The 12,814-nt window shown below is 43.1% G+C and overlaps 1 long non-coding RNA gene across 1 annotated transcript in view; it reads left to right on the top strand.

Moving 5' to 3' along the window:
- Window positions 1-12,814, top strand: part of LOC135564642 (uncharacterized) — a 43,098-nt gene that overhangs the window by 504 nt on the left and 29,780 nt on the right. The window contains exon 2 of the long non-coding RNA XR_010461175.1: window positions 8,069-8,233. This is a non-coding gene — a long non-coding RNA (uncharacterized LOC135564642). The remainder of the gene's footprint in view (window positions 1-8,068; window positions 8,234-12,814) is intronic.

Genomic DNA, 12,814 nt, shown 5'->3' on the forward strand with positions numbered 1-12,814 from the left:
GTTCTCCTTTTTAGTTAGCATCATATATTGTACACGCCCTTGTATTTTAGATTTTGACAAATAAACATTATTTGGATATATCTGAATGTCTAACGTCTGTTTGATGCTACAGACCCCTGTACAGCTTATATCAATATTGTGGCAGACGGCAGGGAGGGGTGAGGGGAGTGGTAATGTAGGCTAACCCCATTCCATACAAATGTGTGCAACTGTGACATTCAAACGAGGCTGCAAAGAAAACAATGGGACTGTAGTGACTGTGTTGACCCCAAAATCTGGGGTGTGAACTATGTTTCTATTCAAGCGTTGATTGACATGGTAATGGCTCTATAGTATTGGAGAAAAGTTTTTAAACTGACCCCTCTGACGCTGTACGTTACATCGTGACGTGTCAAGGCGTAACGTACTGCACTCAGAAAGCAACTAATTCTTACAGCCTCTCTCCACCAGGTATCCACCACTTATCTCACCGTTTAAAAACAAGAAAGGGACAGTGATGGGGGGTAAGGGGGAGATACCTAGTCATTTTTTGCGTCATCACTGCACGCGATCATGACTCTCAAAAGCCACTGTTTACTTCTGAAGATCACTTTAGCACCTCCCAAAAAAAAACATTCAAATTCGACACAAACCTTCAAATAGGTATGTAATGACACATTATATAAGCTCTTTATAGTGTTTTATTTACATTTGAGAGGCGATAAGGAGATAAGTTGGACAGATCGAGTGACAAAAGCAGTTTCCCCACACGACATCTCTCCTTCTCACTATCACGCAATAGGTTTAGCTTCCCGACCCGCCATTCTTAAAAAAGACCCTACGGAGCTCATTGCCTTCTTGAATTATGCAGAGATGGGCAGCATGAAGGTCTCGTCATTGATTTTGTTGGAAAGGGGAGAAATTGTGCTTTACATTGGTATTGATATTACAGTTGATCTGGAAGTATTACGTTTTTTACGGACCAGCGCGATGTATAAAACTGAGTGAGTTTACGTTAATTTAGGAGAGATCTTGCAGGTAGCTGGCTCCAACCCCATGCGTTATATGGACTTCCTACCCCAACGAGGAAAGGCTGTGGTCGTTAACCACCAACTGTTTGGACCTCTTGTAGAGAATTTGCTGGTACTTCACGTCTCCTGGAAAGCCATGGTTGTGGTGTAACTATTTTACACTTTTTTGTGGAAGGGATGTAGGGCAAGATGCCTTTTTTTGTTAAAGGTGTCAACCGTTTGGGACCTAAGTGTTTAGAGACAGACTAGTGTATTGTTTAGGGAGGATGAGGGACATTGGGAGCTGCTTTTAAGAGGAAAGATCAGTTGACAAAGTGAATGGACTGGAGGGCTAAAGAAGGTATGAAAAGTCTTAGGAAAAATGATTGTGTATGGGAAATTAAGGAGAAATGGTACCTCTCAATCACAACAATACATTTACTGTCTCAAAGCACAACCAAACCCCCTTCCTCATCTCAAAGATCTGTCTGTAAACCTCCCCCAGCCCATTGACTTTGACAGATCGTTCTTGTAAATAGTAGTAGGGGATTTTTGTAGACGTGTCTTTGTATTGTGTTTTGAGAAATCTGCAGAGAGAAGAATGAGGTGGGTGTCCAGAGCGTAGGCGTTGTTGATCTGCTCTGGTGGCGAGTGATTGGCTCAGAGTGATGTCACTCACAACACCGCAGCATCTACTGGGAGTGCTCACTGATGACCAGGCAGCTTCTGCCCCTTGGGTGATGCCATAGAGTTAAATTGGCAGTGCCCGTCTAAGAAGGCTCAAGGTCATTGGCCACAGAGAAGTCAAAGTCTTTTCTCCAGTGATTGGGACTGATGTGCGTTAACTTCATTGTTTACCACATCTTCTAGCCAGCCGAAAAGTTATTATGAATCATGTTGACTATCTCCGAGCAAATCATTTTCAAACTATGAAGAAAATGGAGAGATAAAATGTCTCGGTGTTCATCAGCCACTATAAACATTGAAATAAGACCACCCATTAAAAATAAAGCAAGCTAGAAAAGAAGATTAGACTGTGGTTGGTGGTGGATGGAAGCAGCGGCTAACATCTGTTCTGAGGTAGTTATACGACGCGCTTGTTAAAACTTGTTGACGCTACACATTCCCCAAGGGCACCCCCCCTCCCCCCCACGCTCAACTCAAAAGATGGCCCACAGAATGCAAAAATATTCTTAGAAATATTTAACCTCCACACATTAACAAGTCCAATAGCTCAAATGAAAGATAAACACCTTGTTCATCTACCCAGCGAGTCAGATTTCTAAAATGTTTTACGGTGAAAACATAGCACATATGTATGTCAAACCACCACAAAGACACAGACAATATGTAGCCATTTTGTCGAACAAAAGATGCAATCACAATCGCAGGATTAAAAGAAAAATAATTCACTAACCTTTTGAAAATCTACATCAGATGACAGTAATAGGACATGTTACACAGTACATTTATGTTTTTTCAATAATATGCCATTTATATCCATAAATCTCCGTTTACATTGACGCCATGTTCAGAAAATGCTAAAAGAATGTCAGGAGAAATTATAGATAGCTCCGCCAGATAACGACAGATAACAGCAATACACATCATAAACTTTGACTAAATATACATGTTCTACATATAGTTAGAAAGATACACTGCTTCTTAATGCAGTCGCTTTGTCACATTTCTTTTTAACGTTACAGAAATCGTTCACTATTCAATAATCTGAGACGGCGCTCAGACATAAGCAATATTTCTCCGCTATGTTGGAGTCAACAGAAACACAAAATTACAACATAAATATTCCCTTACCTTTGATGGTCTTCGATCAGAATGTAGTGGAAGGAGTCATACTTACCCAAAACATCGTTTGGTTTCAAGTCGTGTGTCTTTGTATTAGCATATGCTTCAAGTTCCAGCTGAAATGCATCCAAAATTACTTCTGCTCCCGAACAGTTGCGCATCAAAACTTCAAAATTACATATTATATGTCGACTAAACTGGTCAAACTAAGTGCAGAATCAAGCTTTAGGATGTTCTAAACGTACAAAACAATTATCTAATCTATCGCACATTCTTGCTTCCTCTCAGGCATTCTGGAACAAAGGAACGTCTCTCCAAAATGCGTGCTCTTGTGACCTTGTATTTTCTCGCGACACTCAGTCTTTTGCCTCCCAAAGGGTCAAATTTCGCGGGATTTGCACGATTAAACGCTGTACTAAATGAGGACATCTAGTGGAAGACATAGAAAGTGTCTCCAGATCCATAGCTTGTTGGGAAGGGTGAGTGCGATGACGTCAAAGTTGCCCCAAGTTTCAGGCTCCCAAAAATAGTTTGGGAGATTGCCTGCCCTGTGAGTTCTGCTATACTTACAGACATAATTCAAACGGTTTTAGAAGCTTTAGAGTGTTTTCTATCCTATTATTATTATTATATGCATATATTAGCAATTTTGGACAGATTTTCTTTCAGTTTACTATGGGCACGCAATTCATCCAAAGGGGGCAGTATTCTGCCTAGCCTTAACAGTTTGATGCCACTGTTATACCCATGGAACTGTAACTATGCAATAGATGAAGCGAGGGAGTAACTTTATAAACTTTGTTACTTTATTCTTAAACAGAGCGTCTTAGTAAAAGGCAGGCAGATGCACTCAGAATGGTATTTTTGCTGGGCTCCAATACTTGAATAATGTAGCAATATTGTAGACCCAATATTGTAGACCCATGCTGAATTTTGACTATGGGAAGTAAACGGATCATAACCAAATGTTATAATGATTGTGTCCGTGGTGGTTTCGATCCATATGAGCTTTTTTGTTTGCACAATCAATATTTGAATGTTAAAATTGCCACAGAACATACAGTATGTGTCACATTATAAAGTATAGATGGAAGGTATGGTACTCACGTCCTCCCGTTGACTTGGTGCAGCAGGAAAGTGTCATTCCCAAACTTCTCAAAAGTCTCGTAGTGATGTCTGTCCATATTACCTTTAGTAGGAATTAAAGCAATATAATCCTTTATTGCTTTCTGTCTATTCAAAACCTGTTCCACATCGTCAATGGATTTAAACCTTGGCACATTTCTAATATGGTTGTGTGGGGAAATATTTTGTCATTCTTATGGTATGTATTGCTTCAGTGAATGTTTTTTTTATTTTTATTTTTTTAAAGAGAAAAATCAAGATAGTGTGTTGAATTGTTACTGATTCAAGAATACAGGAATTACTGAAGTAGTAATAGTAGTCGAAGCTCAAAATCAAATCCAATCAAATCAAATGTTATGTGGTTAGCAGATGTTAATGCGAGCGTAGCGAAATGCTTGTGCTTCTAGTTCCGACAATGCAGTAATAACCAACGAGTAATCTAACCGAATAATTTCACAACAGCTACCTTATACACACAAGTGTAAAGGGATGAACAATATGTACATAAAGATATATAAATGAGTGATGGTACAGAATGGCATAGGCAAGCTGCAGTAGATGGTATCGAGTACAGTGTATACATATGAGATGAGTAATGTAGGGTATGTAAACATTATTAAGTGGCATTGTTTAAAGTGGCTAGTGATACATTTTTTACATGTATGGCAGCAGCCACTCAATGTCAGTGGTGGCTGTTTAACAGTCTGATGGCCTTGAGATAGAAGCTGTTTTTCAGTCTCTTGGTCCCTGCTTTGATGCACCTGTACTGACCTCGCCTTCTGAATGATAGAGGGGTGAACAGGCAGTGGCTCGGGTGGTTGTTGTCCTTGATGATCTTTATGGCCTTCCTGTGACATCGGGTGGTGTAGCTGTCCTGGAGGGCAGGTAGTTTGCCCCCGGTGATGCGTTGTGCAGACCTCACTACCCTTTGGAGAGCCTTACGGTTGTGGGGGGAGCAGTTGCCATACCAGGCGGTGATTCAGCCCGACAGGATGCTCTCGATTGTGCATCAGTAAAAGTTTGTGAGTGCTTTTGGTGACTAGCCGAATTTCTTCAGCCTTCTGAGGTTGAAGATGCGCTGCTGCGCCTTCTTCACCACGCTGTCTGTGTGGGTGAACCAATTCAGTTTGTCCGTGATGTGTACGCCGAGGAATTTAAACTTTTACCTTCTCCACTACTGTCCCGTCGATGTGGATAGGGGGGTGCTCCCTCTGCTGTTTCCTGAAGTCCACGATCATCTCCTTTGTTTTGTTGATGTTGAGTGTGAGGTTATTTTCCTGACACCACACTCCGAGGGCCCTCACCTCCTCCCTGTAGGCCATCTTGTCGTTGTTGGTAATCAAGCCTACCACTGTAGTGTCGTCTGCAAACTTGATGATTGAGTTGGAGGCGTGCATGGCCACGCAGTCGTGGGTGAACAGGGAGTACAGGAGAGGGCTCAGAATGCACCCTTGTGGGTCCCCAGTGTTGAGGACCAGCGGGGTGGAAATGTTGTTACCTACCATCACCACCTTGGGGCAGCCCGTCAGGAAGTCCAGTACCCAGTTGCACAGCGCGGGGTCGAGACCCAGAGTTTGGAGGGTACTATGGCGTTAAATGCTGATCTGTAGTCGATGAACAGCATTCTCACATAGGTATTCCTCTTGTCCAGATGGGTTAGGGCAGTGTGCAGTGTGATGGCGATTACATTGTCTGTGGACCTATTGGGGCGGTAAGCAAATTGGAGTGGGTCTAGGGCGTCAGGTAGGGTGGAGGTGATATGGTCCTTGACTAGTCTCTCAATTCACTTCATGATGACGGAAGTGAGTGCTACGGGGCTGTGGTCGTTTAGCTCAGTTATCTTAGCTTTCTTGGGAACAGGAACAATGGTGGCCCTCTTGAAGCATGTGGGAACAGCAGACTGGGATAAGGATGGATTGAATATGTCCGTAAACACACCAGCCAGCTGGTCTGCGCATGCCCTGAGGACGCGGCTGAAAGAGACAAGGGGTTGACAAGGAGTCAATAGTACAGTAAACTGAATAAAATGCAAGTAATATGCCTAGAGTGGACAGTTGTTGCCAAACATCTGGGGTCGTAACCCATCTCAAAGCATTTGGAGCTTTTTCTTGTGACCAGTCATAAACCCAGAATGAAACGTAACGTAAACTGTAGCCCACCAGTGCAACCCAACCAACCATTTAGGAAACGTTGGACTAGCACATAGTGCATGCCACTATCCACACACAAGCATAATAAGGAGGGACATTTAGTTGCTATCTGTGCTGATTGGACACACCAGAGAGAGTTAGATTTAATTATGAAAGCTGATTGGACCAACCGCCACACACCAGGCGAGGTGAAGAAGGTTCTGGAGAGTTTGTGGTGATATCTCTGATCTCCATGGTTACGTTGATGAGTCTACCTACCACTGGAGGGATTCGAAAGAAACCCAGAGAGAAGACACACACACAAACACAGAGATAAAGAAAGAGAGAGAGAAATCAGTGGGAAGCCTTTAATAATAGTTATTTCCTTCTCTTTCTTTTGACACACAGGTCTATATTTGATTGTTTTCACCTGTCAAGCTGGAAGGCAGCCATTGTAGCGTCTGCTTCCAACTCACACTCTGAAACACATAGATCCCCTAAACGCAGCTCACTCTCCAGATCCCAATCACCTGAATCCTTATCATCTGTTCACACACCCGTATGTCATTATCACACACTATTTAGTTCAGTTCTTTGCACCCCATCATTGTGAGGTATTGTTTGTTTTGGGACACACTTCTATTCGAAGTGCTGGGTTTCCTGTAATGTAATCCTCCCGTCTATGATCGTTTTTGACTGCCTTACTAACGACGCCTTTTGTCTATTCCCTGCCTGTACTTCAGCCTATCGGATTTCCTGTTATCAAACTATTGCCTGATCTCCCGAATGACATTACTAGCCTTTTCTCTGCCTGTACTGTTGACCTTTTGGACCCCCAGTGCATGACCTTCTGCCTGCCCCTGGACCCAGCTACCAGCCTCCTCCTGTGGTCCTTTCCATTTTAACACCTGCTGTGCCCTGCGCTTGAAACCAGCACTCTGTCTCCCATCGTGTTCATTACAGCAATCTCTGCATTGTGTCTCTCAAAGTGAGAGAAGTAGAACAGGTCGAAGTCTGTCTCTGCATCTCCCTCCTGCCTGCATAGAACAAACACAGGACAATGTGATTTTGTCTCCCCTCCAAAATAAGATTACTGTGACTGACACAATAAACTTGTATTGTTGTATAGTATCATATCGCATTGAAAATCATATCATACCATAGTATATCGTATTGTATATCATATTGTATTGTATATGATAATGTTATTTTATGAACTGCAATGTGCCATTACTATTGTCCAGGTCGCCCTTAAATGCTGATAAGACAGTTGATGGTTTTCACGAAATCTAAGATGAAACTCTTAAAGCCAATTTATGCTTGATCCAAAATGTAGTTGGAGGCACCGTATGGAGGGCATGATGCAATTGCGGAGCCTCCGGAGACATGCAGAGGCCAAATTGAGCTCCTTATGGCATCTCCATGCCCACATTTTCTAACAAAGCGGAGGGCTAAATATAGCTCCGCATTAACATGATTGGTTGATGGTAGGTGGGGGTGGGAGGTCCAGTATAAACACAAACTCACTTCCTTGACAACTGCCTTGACAACAGCTCAACGAAGCGCAAGAAGTACAAATGCCTTCACTTCTGCAGAGGCCGTATCGCAGTAAATGCTGTATGGTCACTGCAGATGTCGGATTGACCATGCGTAGCCTGTTAGACTCTTCCATGTATAGTCACTATACAGGCACAAGCAAATAGAAAGGGTATCAACTTACAAGTACTTGTTTCTTGTGAGATGAGTGTCTCACATTTAAACCCCAACACAGAGGGTCTTGTGAAAAAGCTCAAGCTCAAGTTGGGGTTTCATTTTCAAAATAAGTCATGTTCTGAAGCGAGAAAGAGGCTTGTTTCCGCCACGTTCTTGCCTGTGATCGACTATGGTGATACCGTGTACATGTTTGCCCCTGTGGCGTCATTACGTATGCTGGACACTGCGGAGGTTTGTTGACGAACTTCCTCAAATCCCTCACTCATCCCTGAAATGTTGAACTTTTTTGTTGTTGTCATTTCTCAGACACTCTTGTCCAGAGCGACTTGCAGTAATCAGTGAGTGCATACCTTTTCATACTAGTCTGGCGTGGGAATTGAATCCACAACCCCGGGCGATGCAAGCGCCATCGTCTACCAACAGAGCTACACGGGCTGCACCGTCCTCAGCTCTTCAGGGACTAAGTCATTGGTAAGTTTTTTTTTTTTTTTTACAAGGCCATGCTAAGATAGCACCCATTTAACCTGTGTACCTAAATTGTCCAACAGATGAATGACAATTATCGCCTATGCTCACAGGACAGTATCTCCTTGACGGTGCCTATTGCCTGTTAGAGAGCTACAGTAGGTATAAAAACAGTCCAGGACTCTGCCCCCTCTACTTGGAATGAGCTACAGAACGACGTGAAACTACAGGAGCTCGTCTCCTTAAGCGATTTTAAAGCTAGGGGGGAAAACGATGGCGGAAAATGATTTAGGGGGATGTCAACATTTTGACCCCTAGTTGAAACACTCCTCCTAAAACCAATGTGCCTGTTAAATGTGATGACGTTTTTTAAACTGTAGTGCTTTGTGTTTTATGTTGTAAATGTGGAGACTTTGTGTGCTGCTTTTTACGGCCAGGTCTCTCTTGCAAAATAGATGTTTAATCTCAATGAGACTCACCTGGTCAAATAAATACATCTCATATATTGTATCATATATCATATGGATTTTCGTGGATTTTTACCTCATGGCCTGTCCGTAGGTGGGGAATGACATGATCAGCTTGAGCTGGGGGCCCCCACTCTGCACTGAAACACACATAAGAGACAACGCACCAACATCACCATAATAATCACACACCAGCATGCAGACCCTTAGAACACACAGACATAACACATATTTTAAAACACAGGAAGGTCACAGGGTCTCCACAATGTTCAAAGGAAAATACACCATATTTGTCATTGACTGCACTGATGGTGTTATTTTGGTAATAGTGGAGTATTTCCAGTATATTTTAAATAAATGCAGCTACCCCAGTTCTCCACAGGGGGTCACCATTGTGTAAAGTACAGAATGTGGCTGAACATCAAAAACTGTCTGGTATCAGTGGTGGTGATTCTAGAATCTCGGTGACTTTAGATAGGAGGAGTAAGAGGAAGATGAGGAGGAGTATATGAAACGTGGCTATGGGCCAGCCCACACACAAGCTGATTATTGCGTAAACTTTTATGCTCAACACAATCTCCATATAGTATTCAAAGTGTGTGTGTGTGTGTATGCGTGTGTGTATGCGTGTGTGTGTGTGTGTGTTTGTGTGCGTGTGTGTGTGCGTGTGTGTGTGTGTGCGTGTGTGTGTGTGTGTGTGTGTGTATATGCGTGGGTGTGTGAGTGGGATTTTTTATGATCAGTGCAGGATTATATTGACTGACCTCAGAACAAAAGATCAGAGGAGCTGGAGATTTATTTATGACGTTCGATTATCTGGCTTTCAAGTTTCTACTCAGATTGTTTCTTCCCTCTCATTCATTTTCTGGCATTCTGGTTTGGTATAATCACTTTGTGTATTTTAAAGTTTATGACTTAGAATCTTTTTCAGTGGTTTTAGATTTGATCCTAACAGTCTATGGTTGAATGGTTAGTGTTTAAGAATTGCTTTTGGCTTTTGTTTGTTTCTTCAGATTGTGTGTTTAATTATTATACACCCCGAGAGTAGACACACACACACACACACACACACACGGTGGGTTATTTTGACCCTGTTGGGGTGGGTTGTGTGAATATGGATTATACAAACGTGGGTTTATTTTACCATCAATTGTTTTGTTTTTTTTACCATTAGTTGGAATGACATAGCAGTTCCATAGGTTATTTTCAGGAGTAGTGGCCTACTAGAGACGTGGGTTTCAGACAATTATTTTTGGCCACCTGTAACAGTAAATGTATCTGAAAGCCATGCCCCTGCTAAGCCACGCCTCTAGTCTTCTGAGCTCACCTACTGAGTCATATCTCGATAACTCAACATCAATAACTCATCACCCAGCATCAATACCCCAGCAGTTTTTAAAGAAAACAACCCAACTAAGTGACCCAACGCCTTCAACACAGCACTTAGTTCAACCAAACAACCTAGCATTTTTTAGAGTGCATGCTACTTCCCTGTTTACATGTGAAAGATAAACAAATAGATCCCAACTAAGGCTTCTGAACATTCTCATAACAGACAGGATTTGAGGGCCATCAGAAAATGTTTTACAGCCTCCCAGGGTAATCTCTTCATTCACTGTAATGCCAACTCTTTTGTGTATCTTTGTGTATCTCTGTGTGTGTGTGTGTGTGTGTGTGTGTGTGTGTGTGTGTGTGTGTGTGTGTATGTGTGTGTGTGTGTGTGCGTGAGACGTCTCGCTAGTGCGCCTCATGGAAGTTAGCACTCCTGAAGGAAGTTAGAGGTAGTTTCGCGAGCCAATGCTAACTAGTGTTAGGGTTGAATGGGTCCGCGGACACGAAGCTGGGTTTAGGATTGGTGTTATGGCTAGGCTTAGGGTTGAGCCGGGGTGTGGACATGAAGCTATGGTTAGGGTTATGGTTAGTGGTCTGTATAATTCAGGGACTGCAATGTACATTGAACAAAAATATAAATGCAACATGTGAAGTGTTGGTCCCATGTTTCATGAGCTGAAATAAAAGATCCCAGAAATGTTACATACACAAAAAAAAGCTTATTTAGCTCAAATGTTACGCACAAATTTGTTTACATCCCTGTGTACATCCCTGTGGCAGATGTGGCATATCAAGAAGCTGATTAAACAACATGATCATTACACAGCTGCACCTTGTGCTGGGGACAATATAAGGCCATTCAGTTCGGCGTCGTAACCAACTTAATTGGGCAAATGGTGACCCTCAATGGCCACTGGCACGCTGGACAAGTGTGCTCTTCACAGATTAATCCCGGTTTCAAATGTACCGGACAAGATGGTATTGTATGGCGTTGTGTGGGTGAGCAGTTTGCTGATGTTATCATGGTGAACAGAGTGCCCTACGGTGGTGGTGGGGTTATGGTATGGGCAGGCATACGCTATGGACAACAGAAACAACAGCATTTTATTGATGGCAATTCGAATGCACAGACATACCGTGACGAGATCCTGTGGCCCATTGTCGTGCCATTCATCCGCCACCATCACCTCATGTTTCAGCATGATAATGCACCATGTCAGAAGGATATGTACACAATTCCTGGAAGTTGAAAATGTCACAGTTCTTCCATGGCCTGCATTCTCACCATTGAGCATGTTTGGGGATGCTTTGGATCGACATGTACGACAGCGTGTTCCAGTTCCAGCCCAATATCCAGCAACTTCGCACAGCCATTGAAGAGGAGTGGGGCAACATTCCACAAGCCACAATCAGCAGCCTGATTAACTCTATCCGAAGGAGATGTGTCACGCTGCATGAGGCAAGTGGTGGTCACATCAGATACTGTCTGGTTTTCTGATCCAAGCCCCTACCTTTTTTTAACAGACGCATATCTGTACTCCCAGTCAAGTGAAATCCATAGATTAGGGCCAAATGTATTTATTTAAAGGGACTGATTTCCTTATATGAACTGTAACTCGGTAAAATCTTTGTTTAAAAACAAGCTACAGTGGTGCCACAGGCTACTGTACTGCAGACAGTCATGTTTGAATTACAATATTTGTGACTTAGTTTACGCAAAAAAAGCAGTATAAACAAAAGGGCTACTTCAGGATTTTGGTAATGAGGCCCTTTATGTACTTTCCCAGAGGCAGGTGAACTCCTGGATACCATTTTTAAGTCTCTGTGTCCAAATGAACAAAGTTAGAGGTAATTTTATGAGCTAATACTAACTCGCTTGCTAGTATCCTAGCAGATACCCATAGACTTCCAGTCATTGCGCTAACGCTAGCCTCACCCAGCACAGCCCTAACCCTAGCTTCCTGTCCACACCCCAGCTCAACATTAAGCCCTAGCCATAACCCGAACCCTAACCTTCGCTTCACCATGTCCACACCCTAACTTTAGTCTTAATCCTAATCTTAGCTACATGTTCACGCCCCTGCTCAACCCTTTCACCTGCGCTGAGGATGCGTTGTGTGGCCATCTGTTGAGTCACCTCGGCAACACAAGGGTGATTCCTGTCATACGGCTCCCAGCGAGAGATCCCAAGGTGGTACCTTAGCCAGGCGGGTTGGGTCTACGCACTTCACGTCCAATTAGCTCGGTCATAGCCATCCTCCTCCCTGTCACTCTGTCTATCAGGAAAGAGCAGGGGAAGATGGATGGGAAAACTGGCCAATTAAGCAATGAGTATCACAACTGTATGAGAAAAGTCATATGTCATGACAGGATTATATACTTTGTTGTTATCAGTGGTTTTCCACTCCTCTTTCTCTTCACTACTTTTGTCACTGTCATCCTCCTCATCTTCCTCCTCACTGTCCTCCCCCTTATTCTTTGGCTTCAACTTCAGCAGCCAATCGTCTTCCAGCAGATGTGGGTGTGGCAGGTTGTACAACGGGTGGCTGAAGAGGGCCTCGAGCTTGGGGCGACTGTGGACCTGTTGGCTCACTTTGATGGCCATTTTGGTTCCAATCAGCTTTTTGTCCTTCTTCTTCTCCTTGACCATGTTGAATGAGGCCTCCGCCTTGTGGTCTATGTGGGCGGCCATTTTGGTAAAGAATCTCTGAAGAAGGCAGTTGTTGAGTCAAGAGTCATGACAGATTAACAGGCATAAAGGAAACCAGGGGAAATATAACAGAGACAT

The sequence above is a fragment of the Oncorhynchus nerka genome, linkage group LG26 (genome assembly GCF_034236695.1).
Source record: "Oncorhynchus nerka isolate Pitt River linkage group LG26, Oner_Uvic_2.0, whole genome shotgun sequence".
NCBI classification, from domain to species: domain Eukaryota; kingdom Metazoa; phylum Chordata; class Actinopteri; order Salmoniformes; family Salmonidae; genus Oncorhynchus; species Oncorhynchus nerka.